Here is a 15,883-nt window from a genome sequence, read left to right on the forward strand (position 1 = left end):
AGAGACGGAGAGAGAGAGAGAGAGTGTGTGTGTGTGTGTGTGTGTGAAGAACGCTGATGAGATATGAAATAACCAGTAGCCAATTGAATAAGCTACCCTTTTGGATTTATATATTTGTAAATCTGACTCTCAGTGCCTCACCAACCATGAACCTCACCGCACGTCACTGTGAGCACCACAATATGGAAGCGCCCTGGTTTAAGTGAAGAATAATGCCAGAGAAAGTGAGCTGTTCGGACTCCGTCTAACACCACTGACACATTAAATAGAAATCTTTTGATGGTTAGAAGTACCAACAGAATGATTGTTTGACACACTTGAGGAAGAGTGAACCCTTGAGTCGATTAAGCATGGCTCCCTGCCTCCAATCAAATCATCTGGATGCCATCATGAGCATATGGATGCCATATTGTGTCTGACGGTGGCGACTGGTGGCGTTAAAGTGGTAGCTTTTGAAGTGTTGTGAATTCGGCCCCTTTTCAACTCGAGTCCCTGCGGGCATCCGACCACTCACACCATGTGTACACGTCTTTAGGCAGTCATTACCACACATTTACTGTATGAATACACACGTACATACACAGAGCAAAGCAAATAAACCCAAATCAGGACCTTCCATCTGTGTTAAATCTCGACTGATCAGACTCCCGTAATCAGCCATTTTGGCCCCGTCTAAAACGCTCAATTTCCCTGACTAAGCTCTATTAGTCAAAATTCAATCTCTGATCTTTTTTTTTCTTTCTTTCTTTCTCTTTTAGCTGTCCTTCTTAAACGCCGCTCCTGCCAGGTTTGTCAGCTGGTGTAGATTTAGCTGCCCTGTCAGTAGAGCCGCTGTTCTAATCTCCATCACAGCTTCAAACAGTGGCCTTGAGGACTGATCAAACACGGAGAGAGGGGCTGAAGAGAAGCAAGCTTTCTATTTTTACCCTCGAATAACCAAACGCGGAAAAAGTAGCTGCAGCTCACTGCGGGCCGACATCACTTGTTTATGACTAGAAAGCTCCCGTCCTGTCTGAAAGGTTAGGGGTTCTTACGTCTCCCTTTTTATTCTTTGTGTTATCTTTAATGATCTATTTTTCGTTTGGGTTTTTCAGCCTCTTTGTTTCTTGATATTTGAGTATAATACTGTGACAACGTTTCGTGTCCTCTCCTAATCGTGGGGTTCCTTAAAGCTCAGTATGAGATCCCATTCTCTTCTCTTGTTATATTCTCCCATTGGGGTTCATTTTTAGAAAAAAGGTTTTGTTGATGATCTTCAGATCAGCGAATAGACATGCATCTATTCGGGCCTTGTTAAACTGAAATGTACAAACAAGATGTTAGTCCCTGTACAAACAGTGCGACAGTCTTTTCGGCATTGCCGGCAGTAAGTTGGACCTGTTCAGGGTGAGAGTTGGACTTCGCCAGGGCTGCCTGTTGTCACCGATTCTGTTCATGACTTTTATGGACAGAGTTTCTCGGTACACCAAGAATGCGGAAGGGGTACCCGGTTCAGTGGCCTCGGGATTCCGTCCCTGCTATTTGCAGATGATGCGGTCCTGTTGGCGTCATTGTGCCGTCTTCTCCAGCGGTTTGCAGCCGAGCGGATGGGATGAAGATCAGCACTTCCAAATCTGAGACTAGGGTCCTCAGTCAGAAAAAGGGTGGACTGATCCCTCTGGGCTGGGAGTGAGGTGCTGCCTCAAGTGGAGGAGTTTAAGTATCTCGGGGTCTTGTTCACGAGTGAGGGGAGAATGGGATCGACAGACAGATCAGTGCGGCTTCCACAGTGTTTCGTACTGTGTCTGTTGTGGTGAAGAGGGAGCTGAGCTACAAGGCAAAACTGTTTACCAGTCGGCCTAGGTTCCTACTCTCACCTATGGTCATGAATTTTCTCTGCAGGGCAGCCGGGCTCTCCCTTAGAGACGGGGAGAGAAGTTCAGTTATCTGGGAGGGACTCGGAGTAGAGCCGCTGCTCCTCCACATCCAGAGCAGCCAGTTGAGGTTGTTTGGGCATCTGGTAAGGATGCCCCCCTAGAAGCCTCCCTAATAAGGAGGTGTTCCTGGCATGTCCAACCCAGGGAAGATCCAGGACACGCTGGAGAGACCATGTCTCTGGTCTGGTCTGGAAACGTCTTGGAATCCTCCCGGAAGAGTTGGAACAGGTGGCCGTGGAAAGAGATGTCTGGGCTTCCCTGCTCAAGCTGCTGCTTCCGTGACCCGACTCTGAAACAAGGGGCAGATAATAGATGGATGGATGATGGTGATAAACATTTTTCAATTTTTCAGTTTAATCTCCTTTTTACCAACTAAGGCTCCCTGTTAAAGTTAAGGTCTACATTAGATTAAACCGTTCTTGCTTTTATTACATCTCTTTTGGATTATTAAAACTTTACATATTGCTCTTGATCAGTCTTCACTCACTAAGTGCCTCCAAGCTGGTCAGAATTTCAAAAGAACGACTTCTGACAGGAAAGACATTTAATGATCACTTCACACCTGTACTCACCCCCTCCTACACTGGCTTCCTGTCCATTTAAGGATTTCGTTTAAAACTTTATTTCTTGCATCTACACGTCTTATTGATATGGCACCATGACGGAGATGGTGATGGAGCCTTAAAGAGTTCAAATTAAAGCCACTCAGAACATTGATCCTTTTAAATTTATGCTGTAAATCCATTTGTTTAATCCACCAGTTTTAGTCTGAGTTGAGCAGGCTGCTGCCATCTTCAAACAACTCCCATTTCCAAAGTTTTATAGCAATGCATACAAACTGTGTGACTGCTTTTGTATCTGGACGAAAAGAACGTGTAGATTTACAAAAATAGCTGCAAGTAACCTTAAATAATAATGAACAGGACTTCTACATTCATCCTAAAAGTGCCGACAACAAATCTGTTCAAGTCTTTACTTTAAATAACCATCCAAATGTAAATCAAGCAAGAAACCGAGCTAAGGCTAACTTCTGAGTTAACTTCCGATATTCTTCTTCTTTATGCTTATCATTTGTTTTATTGTTCTAATATAAATGACCTGGGGACATTATCAGAAAGGATCCCTTATGGATCAATAAAGTGTCTTTTCTGTGCTATTCTAGACATCTAAATGATGCTTGATTTTCTTCACGTCGTATCTGTGCCGGAATCAGCTCAATATGGAGTCACTTTTTACTGAAATGTGCTTTAAAGGCAAATAAAGGCAGACAAATGCAACCCGATTCTGATTTTTTTGCCCCTCTGTGACACATATCAGATCTTTAAATGGCACGGTGAACGTGACAAATCAGTTGTTTTCCTATCTGACTCGGGCCTTTTTCAGTATGTGGTACTGAATAGGATACATATCCTATGTTTTTCAAAGCAACTCAGTGTGAACGCTCATGTCCGATCTCATCCGACTTTTCCTTCGGATGAAAGGACGGAGGTCCCTCTTTTCAGAGTCCCACCACTCTTGGCTCTGCTCAGAGGCAGCAGCCACAGCTCCAACAGAGAGGGTCATCGGTAACATTTGGGCTCTTTTTACTTCTCAGGCTTCTTTTATCTTTTACCTTTTGGACGTACAGTTGACTCCGACTGAACAGCAGCTGCAGCATCAGTACATACAGGCTAACACTCACAGTGTCCATATTTACTGCTGTTCACACTGGAATCTGATGGAGGTCCAATTTAAAATGGAACATGAACGACCACGCAAAAAAAAAAAAATCAGAATTGCACATTAAGACGTGCAGTGGGAACGTAGCCTTACTGTTCAGCTAATAGTCCTTTAAGTACTTCCTGATTTCTTTTTGTGAAAAACCCAAATACTCTAAGTTGACATCATCCTGAAGTGTGTTTGTTTTGTACAGAACTGTTCGCTCTTTTTTTTTTCGCCAATACACTTAAAGAAACGACAATATTATCTGTCTTATATCAATATTAACAACCGGGTAGATTTTGTGGCTCTGTACGAATTTAATTTAGTAGTTGGAAAGGTTGCAGACCCCTGGTATATACACACACACACGCACTGCATGTCATCTCCTTTTTCCCAGCCAGTGTCCGGTCAGAATAATAGATGGTGAATCCAGGTGACAGATCGGACTGCGCGGGCCGCTGCAGCGTGATTTGTGGTGGGACGGAACATGACCGAACGACTTGGCTCAGAATGAAGGAGGCCGAGTTCGGAAAGGTGCGTTTGGAGGGGAAAAGAAACGATACGCCCGAGTTGCTTAAAGGTGAACATCTCAGAAAGATTCGAAGCCACGGAGGAGGACCTCGCTGCGTCTCAGGATGCGGGAATCTGACTTCGGGCTGTTCGGATTCACGCGAAAAAAGCGGAGCAAGTCCCGGAATCCTTGATCGGATTTACCTGCTAGTCGGACAGCGGCACGCTCACCGGTCCCCCGTTTAAAGACACACCACCTGACCCACATACAGCCCAGCTGCCTCTGCTTACACCCACACACACACACACACACACTCCCCCCGGAGCGATTATTGTAATACAGCCTATATCCTCCGCAGCACACGGTGCTGATGTTTCCGTTACTGGAGGTTTTTCCACCTCTCCTCCCCCTGATTTAAACTTCAAGTTTTCTGCTGACCCAGTTCGCCGCAGGATGCAGTGAAAGGGCCCCGGCGCTGCTGGAAGGAGCGCTCAGCGCCCGCCCGCCACCTTTTCATGCCCGAGCTCAAAGCTAAGATAAGCTCACGAGAAGGGACGCAGTCACTGCTGCTGTAAGACGGACAGGGTTGACGCCAGCAATTAACTGACTGTATCACATCTCCAGACGCCTCGACGTAGAGCGCCGCACGGTGTCCAGCTGCTGTCCGTGTGGGGGCATTATAATTTGAAAATAATGGAGGCGTAATTTTGGACGCCGCCCGCGTTTTGCCCTTAAGCTAGCTGCGGGCTCTTAGCTTCACGTAAGAGACTTTAAGGACAAAGTACTTCAGCTTTAAATGGGTTTGTTTACAGATAAACACATACATTTCTCACCGTATAAGTTATAATTCTAACTTCGTGGCAAAGGGGTGGTTGACGGATAAATATGAAGGAATGACTCAATAAACTGTTAAAATGGGACGATGGAAGCTGACGGTTAGAGTAAGCAGAAAATAGGTGACGAAGGAGACAAATCACAGCCACAAGGTTGATAAACGGAGCACTTTCCACCGTTTAACGGGGTCCATTTATCGAAGGCGGTCCTCGGCACGTCCTGGGGCGGAGCTCCGGGCAGTATCGGCGCCACTCGGCTGCAGAAATCCCGTGCAGGACTCCGGTTTGCGCCGTGCGTTCCGGGACGCCGTCTCAAGGCCCCCCACATACTGTGTGTCCTCAGTGTCCGCGGACGGCTGAGACTTCATCTTTGAGTGTACAGATTGCCTAAAATTCTCTCGTGACAGATTGCAGTCACGGCGTCGCCGGACGAGGAGGAAAAGATCGCTTTAAAAAAACCTAAAGAAAAGACGGTGGTACCTTACCCTGCCTTACACGGGATCGGAGCTATTTCCTGCTCTCTGGAAGTCCTTAGATTCTCTCACTGTTGTATCGTATAAATTTCTGCTTTTTCTGATCTCGACTCTATTTTCCTCCACAAGAGGGCGCCGATTCTCGACCGAGAGCGGCGGGCATCGCATTCAAAACAGTTCGATGCGAGCCCCGTTTCAGTTTGCTGCGCGACACCGAGTACGCCGTCACAAAAACGGACGTGGAGAGGGGCAGAAGAGCCACACGAAACACTTTTAATGCCTTCTTGCAAATTCGAGTACCCCAACCCTCCCCGCCTCCCGTTCGCCATTAACATACCGATGTTTGACTCGTGTGATTTCAGGGTTTAGGAAATCCGCCGAGGCTCGGGGGTCGAATAAGCCCAAAGGCAAATTTGCGTTGTCGAAAAAAAAAAAACAACTGAAGAAAACTCCAATATCAAAGTCATCTCCGAGGGAGCCCCGGTGTTGACTTTAGGTTTGGGCTCTAACTACGTCGAGTAATGATGTTTTCCTAAGATTAGTGCTCTAATCCAGCTCTGTGTGGAGGTTTGCCTGGTTGTCCAGCATGAAATGAATCTTCGCTGCCCGGCCGCTTCTATTAAAAGCTTTCCACCTGTGAACCATTTGGAGTCTTAGCAGTAGGCTCCATTCTGTCTCTTTAACACAAATTGGCTCGGCACTGAGGCTTTTTTTTTTCCTTTTCTTTCTTCTTCTTTTTTTTTTTTTTTTTCTGCCAGCTTTGGTTTTTTTTGGAACAGCGTCGTGTTAGCAGGCGATCGCATATATTTATCTGCTGCGCTGTGTTTTCCGCAAGTACAGTTTCCAGCGCTCGCCTCTGCCGGCTCCAAGCGGCGGTTATTTTTGGACCGTATGTGTGTGAAGCAACTAATCTCTGTGCTGCCCCACATCTTGCGTTGGCTGCCGTTGCCGTCACTCGGTGTTCAGCTGTGCGGAGAGGCTGCAGCTACGTAAAGAAAACAAGACCGACGACCCGCTTAACACATTTGACTCTGTCTGTTAGCAAAATATCCCATGAAGCACTGGATGGATTTTAATGAAACTTTTAGGAAATAATCATTGGATGTACATCTACAACTGATTAACATTTGGAGCCAACCCAATACAAGATGGCCACCACAACCTACTGATATTAGAAAACACAAAGATGGATATAATTTAGTCAGTCTTACAGATATTAAGCTAAAATTTGGTGTGGTTGTAGCTGAGAGTCACCCCCAGCACATATTCTGAGCTCTAACCAATTGAACAAGATCTTTGTTTAAATTTTTTCCAATAACTAAATGGAGTCAACTCTGTCTGTCTGTTAGCAAAATATCTCATGAACCACTGGCATGACTTTAATGAAACTTGTAGGAAATAATCATTGGATGTACATCTACAACTGATTAACATTTGGAGCCAGCCCAGAACAAGATGACCGCCACAACCTACTGATATTAGAAAACACAAAGATGAGTATAAGTTAATCAGGTTTACAGATACTGAACTAAAATCTGGTGTGGATATAGCTGAGAGTCATTCCCAACACATATTCCAAGTGCCGCTCATTGTGAAACATCTTTGCTCAAAGCGCCAGTCTTAACTGTTGGAGTCAACTCTGTCTGTCTGTTAGCAAAATATCTCATGAACCAATGGCATGATTTTAACAAATCTTTTAGGATATAATCACTGCATGCACATCTGCAACTGATTAACATTTGGGGTCAATTTAATGCAAGACGGCCACCGCGGCTAATCGACTTTAGCCAACACTAAAATGGTGATAACTCGGTCAGTTTGACAGACATTGAGGTAAAACTGGATGAGGCAGTAGCTGAGAGTCATTCACAACGCATACTCTGAGCGGGACCAAATACGGCGGGAGCTCCATCATTTGTCAACATAAAACTCTGAAGCCGTGGCATGAAGGGACGTGTAACTCAATCTAAAAAGCTCGGGAGCAGAAACTGTATTTTCTGATGTAGGTTTTAAAAGGCCTGAAATTTGAGCTACTTTCAAGTTCTGCTTAGCTTCACTGAAATACACACTCTGGGCTTTTTTTTCTTTTTCTGTTGATAAGCGTGTGAGTTAGCGTGCTTGGTCCAAAGACGTCGCCGTCATTTCTCCGGGCCAATCACACACCGAGTCTTTGAACCGACTAATAACGAGCCCAAATGAGCTGCTGTCGTGTGCAGAGCGAAAATGCTGAATCTGTTTTTCGTCCACGGGCGGGTTGCGGTACAATTCTTAGCCGGACTCTCGAACTTCTGAATTATGTGCCGCTAATCATTTTGACGATAGGAGGTAACAGCATAGTGGTGAACGTGCTGAAGTTGCGGCGTGCCGTGAGCCAGCTAATGAGGCTAAGTAAAATGTTAGCACTTCTGCTAATCTGGAGGGTAAAAGAAAGCCGTACGAAAGCGCAGCTGTACGATTTTGCGCACAGAAACACAACAACTGGCTGGTTCCTAGACCATTTTTACAAAACCCATTTATACCCAATTAGGATTGGAGTTTTTCTTTTTTTTTTAATTAATTCTCTAGGTGTTTGGACATGCATGTCCTTCAGCATCTATCAGAGGTTGCCACAGCACCCTCCGCACCCTTACTTCCCGCAGCTTTGTCTAAAAGTCATCAAAGTAAAGTGCACTTGTCTAATAACTACCAGCTGGCCAAGTGTTGCTTCACAGCACAGAGGGTTCGTTCGCTAAAATTTCCCGAATCAGCATATTTATCCATCCATTTTCTGTGCGAGAGGCGAGGTGGGTGGGGGGGACACCCTGGACGGGTCACACGTCCATCACAGGGACACACAGAGACAAGCGAGACAACCCAGGGACAATTTACCGGTTAACCTGACATGGATGTTTTTGGGACAGGGCTGGACTTGAAGTCTGTAGTGTCCCACGCATGTTTGATTTGGGGGAAAGTTAGGGAGACCTGGAGGACGTCAGCGTGATGTAGACACACGTGAAGGACTGTATCGGGACAGGTAAGATCCCATGGGTGACTCCAAATCCTCACCAGAAGTGATCTGAAGTTGTACCCCATGAAGCCGGGAGTAACATTGGTGTGACTCACCGCAACGCTGGCCGGAATTTGGCTTTTGCTCTCAAACGGCTGTCGTTTTTTTAAACGCATGTATTCATTTTAGCGCGAAACAGCGCCAGGTAGAGACAGCCCGCCGAACGCAGACATCCTCCGCTGCAGTGTTCACGGCAACCCACACGCGGAATGGTACCAGCCATCTAGGCTCAGTGCAGGATGACACAAAGCGTTCTGAAGAGTGACACAGGGTACTGTAATGCTTGGAACTCAATGTGACAACCCCCCCAGTTGTGGTCCATTGTCACGACCCATCGGTTCCTATGTTCGGCCATCTTTGCGCCTTACATTTTGGTCATTGGTACAACCAGCTAGCCTCGTGCAAACCCACGACGTCAGCCCTAACAAACTGGTAGCGCTGGTAACTCTGTCTAACGCGTCTAAAAAAAAGGCATTCTGTTAGACGCTCCAGCAACTGCCTGATAACACCACTGCTCCATTCCTTCTGCTTGCTTAACATTTCTCTGTCAGAAGGTGGACAACCTACACGTAACATTTTACAACGCCATTAATTATCAATTCAACCAGACAGCTTGTGGTTTGTTTTTTTTTGTCCTTCAGAGTTTACAAACTTAATCTGGGCGGCCATGTTCTCTTTAGAAAGAACGGGCTTGTCCAGTAACCTTCTTGCCGTACAGCTCATTCAGGTTCTCCTGTTTGTCTCTACTAAAGCAAAGTTTGTGTGTTAAACTTCTTCACACAGTTGTGTAAGGATGCCTGAAAGTGTCTGTCTTTTATATATATATATATATGTTCAAGCTGTTTGATGACGGGTCTTTAATGTTCTAACTGGTGTAACAAATACACTTTTTTTGCTTGCACTAGAGAAAAGGTGACACGTACACGAGAGTTTGTGTTAAAGAACATCTGTGCGGTATATGTTGGAGAGTTTAACAGGACGGCAGCCAACTTCTGTAATCTTACAGAACATGGGGGGGTGGGGGAGCCGAACCTCCTGCGAAAGCTCACATCTGAGCCGTGGAGTTGTGTAACAGCACCACAAAGACCTGTTAGAACTTTACGAGCCTCTTACCGAGGAGCCTTTACGAAAGAGGCTTGTCCTTTTTGTGTGGGACTTTTTTTTTTCTTTTTTTTTTTTTAGGACCCATGTGTAGAACAACTATCTGTTCGTTTTAAATGGGTTGTATCCAGGAGCGGGAGACTCTGTCTGCCTTCATTCTTTACATTTTGATTGACTTTNCTGTAATCTTACAGAACATGGGGGGGTGGGGGAGCCGAACCTCCTGCGAAAGCTCACATCTGAGCCGTGGAGTTGTGTAACAGCACCACAAAGACCGGTTAGAACTTTCACATGCTCTTACTGCATCCGCGCTACACTTTGTCTTTGTTTTTTGTGTTTGGGCTTTTTTTTTTTCTTTTTTTTTTTTTTAGGACCATGTGTAGAACAACTATCTGTTCGTTTTAAATGGGTTGTATCCAGGAGCGGGAGACTCTGTCTGCCTTCATTCTTTACATTTTGATTGACTTTTATAAAAAAAAAAAAAATTTAAAAGCCTGAACTTAAAACACAAACTCCAAACATGTAATATTTCGGGTTAGTCTCGATTGACTCGGAGCAGTGTGAACGCGAACCGCAGCAGCTGAAAATGGAACAAATGTTGTAATTTTGGTCCTTAGTCGAACCGAGTCTGCCGGACTATCAGGTGTGAATGCACCCTCTGTCTTTTATGGGCTTAATTTTCATAGATTGGGTCATTCCGCTTTTTGCCCTGGTTGCCGCCATCCTTTCATCCATCGCCAGCGTTTAAACATTTTCTCACTCCGGAACCCAGTTTCTTTTAAAACAAACACCAACTAGGGCCCCCTACAGCTCCATTTTTGTGAGGACGCAAGGCTGAAATGATGAATTAGCCTTTGTATTTTCATACAAGCGCCGTTCCTGTGTGGACGGGGTCTTTGTCTGCAAGGGACAAAAACAAAAACAAAAAAAAAATCACATAGTGTGAAGTGTCCAAGAGAGCAATCCTGGACTGGACTAAATATCTCATTATTAGGGTCATGAAGTCACACGAGTCACTGACCCGCCGCTCAAGTCCGTCCTGTGAGCCGTTTTGGCTTGTTGTAACTTACAAACATGCTTATGTAAGGTGTTGCTGGCACATTTTTTTGTTTTTTTTTTCCCCAAAAAACTTGAAAAGAAGTCCAGCTTTCACAACTCTCCCGGCTGCATGGAGAACTGTTAATCCTCGAGCAGCTGATAGAACCACATGGACAAGGCATTACTTTCGTGGGGTCTTTTTTTTCCCAAGTCCTACAAGGCAAGAAGCGACGTGAACAAATGTTGCTTCGAACTTTTTATTGTGTAGAGAAAAAAAAAGAAAAAAAAAAGCCTGATGTGAACCTGGTCCAGGGGCGAGGGGCTGTGGTGCAGACTGGGAGGATTCTGTCTTTGCTCCGTTTCGGGTTTTTGCTCTTCCTTTGTTTCTCTCGTGTTTGGTTTTCTTGCACACCTGTCCGAACTTTGTTAACGATCTTGGTTTGGTATTTAAGAGCACTACAGTCTCAATTTAGTTGTCGGGTCCTCATCCTTTGTACGCGTTCCTGTTTCTAGGTCAAGTGGGTCTTTGAGTTTTTGGTTAATAAAGAGTTTTTGAATGACCTGCTGCACTCTGGTCCTCCTCGTCCCCTAGGATCGTGACACAGACCTCTTTAGGCTCTGTCTGGGCTTATTGGAAATGTGTTCCAGTAGATCCATATTCCAGATCTTTGTTGGAAGAAATGAACCGAAGAGAGAGGAAAAAAAACACGATCCAGACTGTTTTTGGAAGCGAAAGCCCGGTTCTGAGTTGGACTGGTTACACAGTAATGTATGCTGTCTTCAAGACCACGTCTTTTCCAGGGACATCTGAGCGTTTTTGTTTTGTTTTTCTCACCCGAGACAATGCAAAAAGCACATTCTGCTCCCATTCTAAAGACCAAGAAAGAGGTCTGACCCAAACCGGACTGGCAAACGAATTTGAACGAAACTCTCAGAAAAGTAACCACTGGATGTACGTCTATAACTGATTCACTTCTGGAGTCAGCCCAAATCAAGATGGCCGCCACAGCTCATTAACAGTGGCCAACCCAAAAATGGCTATAATTCAGTCAAATTAGGAGATATTGTGCTAAACTTTGACGTCGTAGTTCCTGAGAGAGACTCACAACATATACTCTAAGCGTGGCGTTCTGCGCTCAAAATGGCTACAACTTAGTCGTTTCTCAACATGAGCTGATCTCAGTCTAAACCTGACATGAAAGGCAGCGGTAAATATGGATTCCTTCGAGGAATGTCGGGCCCTTAATTTAGTTTAGGGAGAAAACCTTCGTCTAACGCAGAGTGAGGTAAGAAAGATTCACTCTGTAAACCTCGTAAAGGTTTGTAGAAACGTTTTTTTTTTTACGTGGATTAAGTGTTGTTTTATAATTTAAGCTGTCTGTTCGTCTGCGAGAACAACAACACAACACTCCTGCACTTATAAAGATGACTCACACGCACACACACACATGCAACAACACACACATCTGTGGTGTGAACCGTCTTTGGCCACAGGCGGAGTTTTCACAGCAAGCTAACCTTGATCAATAACCTGCTATGGACCTCAGCAGAATCCACTGTTCTCCCTGCTGCTGGATTTTCAACATCACGCCTGTTTGAACGCTTTAGCCATAGGCCAACTGTGTGTGTGTGTGTGTGCGCCTAAATGTGTGTGTGCAAGCACCGCCGCTGCCGCTGCATGAATTTACAGGCAGAAGTGAGTGTGCGTGAATGTGTTTGTGGCCCTGTGTGTGCGCTGGGAGGAATCCTCCAGCATGAATTTCAGTGCGCTGGTATGTTAGTGTTGTTGGTGTTGGTGTGTGTGTGTGTGTGTGTGTGTGTTTGAGTAAAGCCTCTGGGTCTGCTGTGAACGGTGCTAACTGGCCCTCTGAACTCTTTCCTGTGAAGAGAAAGAGAAAGCCAGTGGGCATGTACAGAGGACGGCGTGCCATTTACCTGGGCTACGCATGGTTTTTTAAACTGGCAAGAGGGACTTAAACACACACACACACACACTCTCAGAGAGGAGAAACACACACATACAGAGTCAAAGATACTCCTGTCTTTTGCCTCAAACGCAAAAGCACACCTTTGCTCCTTCGCCTCAAACACAAGCACACTTCAAAAGTTTTTTTTCTTTCATATTCTTTTTTTTTTTTTTTTTTCTCTTTTTTTTTTTTTTTTTTTTTTTTTTTTATTTTTGGAAGCGATACAGCCAGCAGTACCCCTGCGTTTAAAGAGCCTAACCACTCTCTTCATGTGCCCTTTTCCTGCTTCCTGCTTCTACAAAAAAAAAAAAAAAAAAAGGAAAAGGAAAAAGAAAAAGGCCCCAGCGTGCCAACTAAAACTCGCTAGTTTACATCCCGCTCCGCGGCTCGCGAGGCCAACCTCTCGGCTTCCTGAGGTGTTTCGCCTCACCGCTGCGCGTCTTTCATACGGTAAAGAGGAAGGGGGCGGGGCAGCGGGGGCGGGGAGCGGCGCAGATTCGGTCCCGGCTAAGGCTCGGGGAAAAAAAAGCAACTGCTGGTGATTTCTGAATGCGTGTTGAGTTGTTTAGCGCGCGCGCACAGCTTTCTGTCGTGGGTCTGGTGCTTCACCGTCTGAGCGGTGGACTGACCTCAGTCTTTACTCACTCTAGTGGTGTTGGGGGGGACAAAAAAAAACCAATCTGCCTCTTCTGAACCTGGATGTGTGGGTTCATTTGTCTTAATGCACCTGGATGGCTGCATTAAGTGTGTGTGTGTGTGTGTGAGTTGGTGGTTGAATACAGCTGACCCAGATGTGTTAAGTGGGTCATGGGAACACCGCCACCCACACACTGGAGGTTATGCGTCGTGCTCTGCGTGCGAAGATGGGGTTAGGACACTGGGGCAGTGCCCTGATTATACTGATTAGTTTAGGGAATTCATTGCCCCTCCTCCTGAGCTTTAGCACCCCCCCCCAACCTCCTAACCCCCCCTTCCCCCCATCGTTGTCTCCTGTTCCCCTTCATTTGTTTGTTCCGCTCTCCTTCTACTCCTTCAAAGCAAGTGGTGGTTGCAAGCTCTCCCGAATGTTTCTGTCACGTTTCCGTAAAGTTAACCCTGGGACCTTTTAAGGTGTATTACGGGTGCCCAAAGCACGGGGCGCTGCTGAAAAAAAAAATATGGGGAATAAGCTAAAATCGACGTCTCACAGGTTTGACAGATGCCAAAGCGGAGAGATGGTTCTCGGAAGGGATTTGAAACAGACAGGGAAGACGCCTGCCTAATGTGCAAACGGAGGCCGATCCATTGATCAGTAATACTGTGTATTTAGGGAGCGGTGCATTGTAAGAGAACATTCAATTAATAAGGAACAAAACAAACAAACAAAAAAAAAAAACGGAAAAATTCTCCCCTAGACCTAGACTTCAATGGGATCTTGGTGGAAAAGCTCCCAGCTGAAACAACACTCAGAGTTTAAACGGACCACAGAAAGTTGGACTTGGACATGACAGACGTGGCATCTGGATGTGTTGTTTTTTTTTTTCATTATTATTTTTAAAGATTTGTTTTAGTAACAGAAGCTCTCACAGTTTGCTACAGTGTGTGGAGACCAACACAGTCTGTGTTCCAGTAGTCCATATACCAACAGAACCCCACCCAACACAGGCAATTTAAAAATAATAAAAACATGAAATGTTATGCCTTTGTAATATCCTAGTTTCAGAGCTTTTTATTTGGTGTAAAAAAAAGAAAGTCAAACTCTTGAATTTAGAGCACTTAAGTCACTCATTACAACAGAATTATAAAGGTTCAAACATTTATTTTATGCAGCTTGTTTAATAGTACTTTGTTTTAATAATAAATAAATTCAGAAAATCAATTTGGACATTAATGTAAAAAAAAAAAAAAGATGAACACGCCGGACATATGGGAAAATTCTTTTCCAAAGAAATTACTCATTTAAATTTCACGGGCAGATTTATTTCGCGAGGTGACAAAACTCCATTCACAACTTCATACTGGGGAATTCTTGATAAACACTCGATTTTCAGTCAAGCTGATTTTTTTTTTTTTTTTTTGTAACATACATGCTTTTTAACATGAAAGAACAGGAAGAAAACAAGCTCTGATGAGCCCAGCTTTACCTTCCTGGTTATATCTGTTTTTTTTTTTTTGTTCAATCCAGACTTTTAATTGTAACCACTCCTCCTCTTGCTTTTTCCGGTTGTTTTTTGAAAAAAAATTATTTATATTTTTTCTGCTTGTGTCCCCAGTTAGTGAAAAATGGGCCGCGCTGTTCCGAGTCGAGAGGCGCGGCGGCAGCCAGGGTGGCCCGCCGACTGGAGGAGTGCCAGCCGCTCTCAACCGGGATAGGGATCTACGCCAACTCAACCCCCGATCCCACCCGTCTGTCTGTGTGAGTTAGTGGCGTCACGCTGGCTGACATTCAAAGTTTGTTAGCAGCAGGAGGATCCGCTGCTTTTGTTTCCCCCTCACTTTTATATGTCACACAGTGAAAATGACACCTGACCAACTCCGGATATTTTTTTAAATATCTGCATTCGTGTCCCCTTGTCCACACGCAAACAAGATAACAAGAAGAAACCGGAGAATTTTCAAACCTTGATTTTACTGCTATAGACTTCATTGATTTTCGTTGTTCAAAACTGAAGCCAAAATGTGCCCCCATGTCGTTTTTTTACCTGATCCTTTAATTAGATAGGCAAATCCCATTGAGATCACAAATCTGTTTTTCAAGGGAGGCGGTCTTACATGCATGTTTTTAGACTGTGGGAGGAAACCGGAGTGCCCGGAGAAAACACGAGGAGAACATGCAAACTTCCACACAAAAAGACCCCAGGTATGAACCCGGGGTTTGAACCCAGGACCGTCTTACTGTGAGGTGAGGTGACAGTGCAAACCACTAATCCATCGTGCTGCCAAAGCCTCTAAAAACTAATTGAAACTAAATGTATACTTATGTTCCCCGGTACCTTTGTCATCAGTGTCATGGGCGTGCTCTTCATGAAATAGTACAAAGACTTCATTCATATCTTCCAAGTGTGTTAAATCTATTTGTTCAATCACATGCTTGGAAATATTTTAGCACCACCAGTGATTAGTTTTGATGGTTGTGCGCTGTGCCTAGTCTTTATGGAAAGCTTCATATCATAGAATTCGTAAAGTTCTGGGTGCCGGGGAACGTATGGATCAAGTTAACATAGCTACCTGAGAACATAGGGGTCAGAGTAACAGAACTAACAGGAAACTTAGGCGTTGGGGTAACATACCTACCGGGGAACATAGGGGTCCTGGTAA

General features: G+C 44.9%; 1 long non-coding RNA gene across 1 annotated transcript in view; it reads left to right on the plus strand.

Annotated features, from left to right (window-relative positions):
* Positions 1-15,246, plus strand: part of LOC108239156 — a 45,084-nt gene extending 29,838 nt beyond the window's left edge. Inside the window, exon 3 of the long non-coding RNA XR_001808705.3 lies at positions 14,839-15,246. This is a non-coding gene — a long non-coding RNA (uncharacterized LOC108239156). The remainder of the gene's footprint in view (positions 1-14,838) is intronic.
* The last annotated feature ends 637 nt before the right edge of the window (positions 15,247-15,883 follow it).

Source organism: Kryptolebias marmoratus, linkage group LG22, assembly GCF_001649575.2.
Source record: "Kryptolebias marmoratus isolate JLee-2015 linkage group LG22, ASM164957v2, whole genome shotgun sequence".
Taxonomy (NCBI): domain Eukaryota; kingdom Metazoa; phylum Chordata; class Actinopteri; order Cyprinodontiformes; family Rivulidae; genus Kryptolebias; species Kryptolebias marmoratus.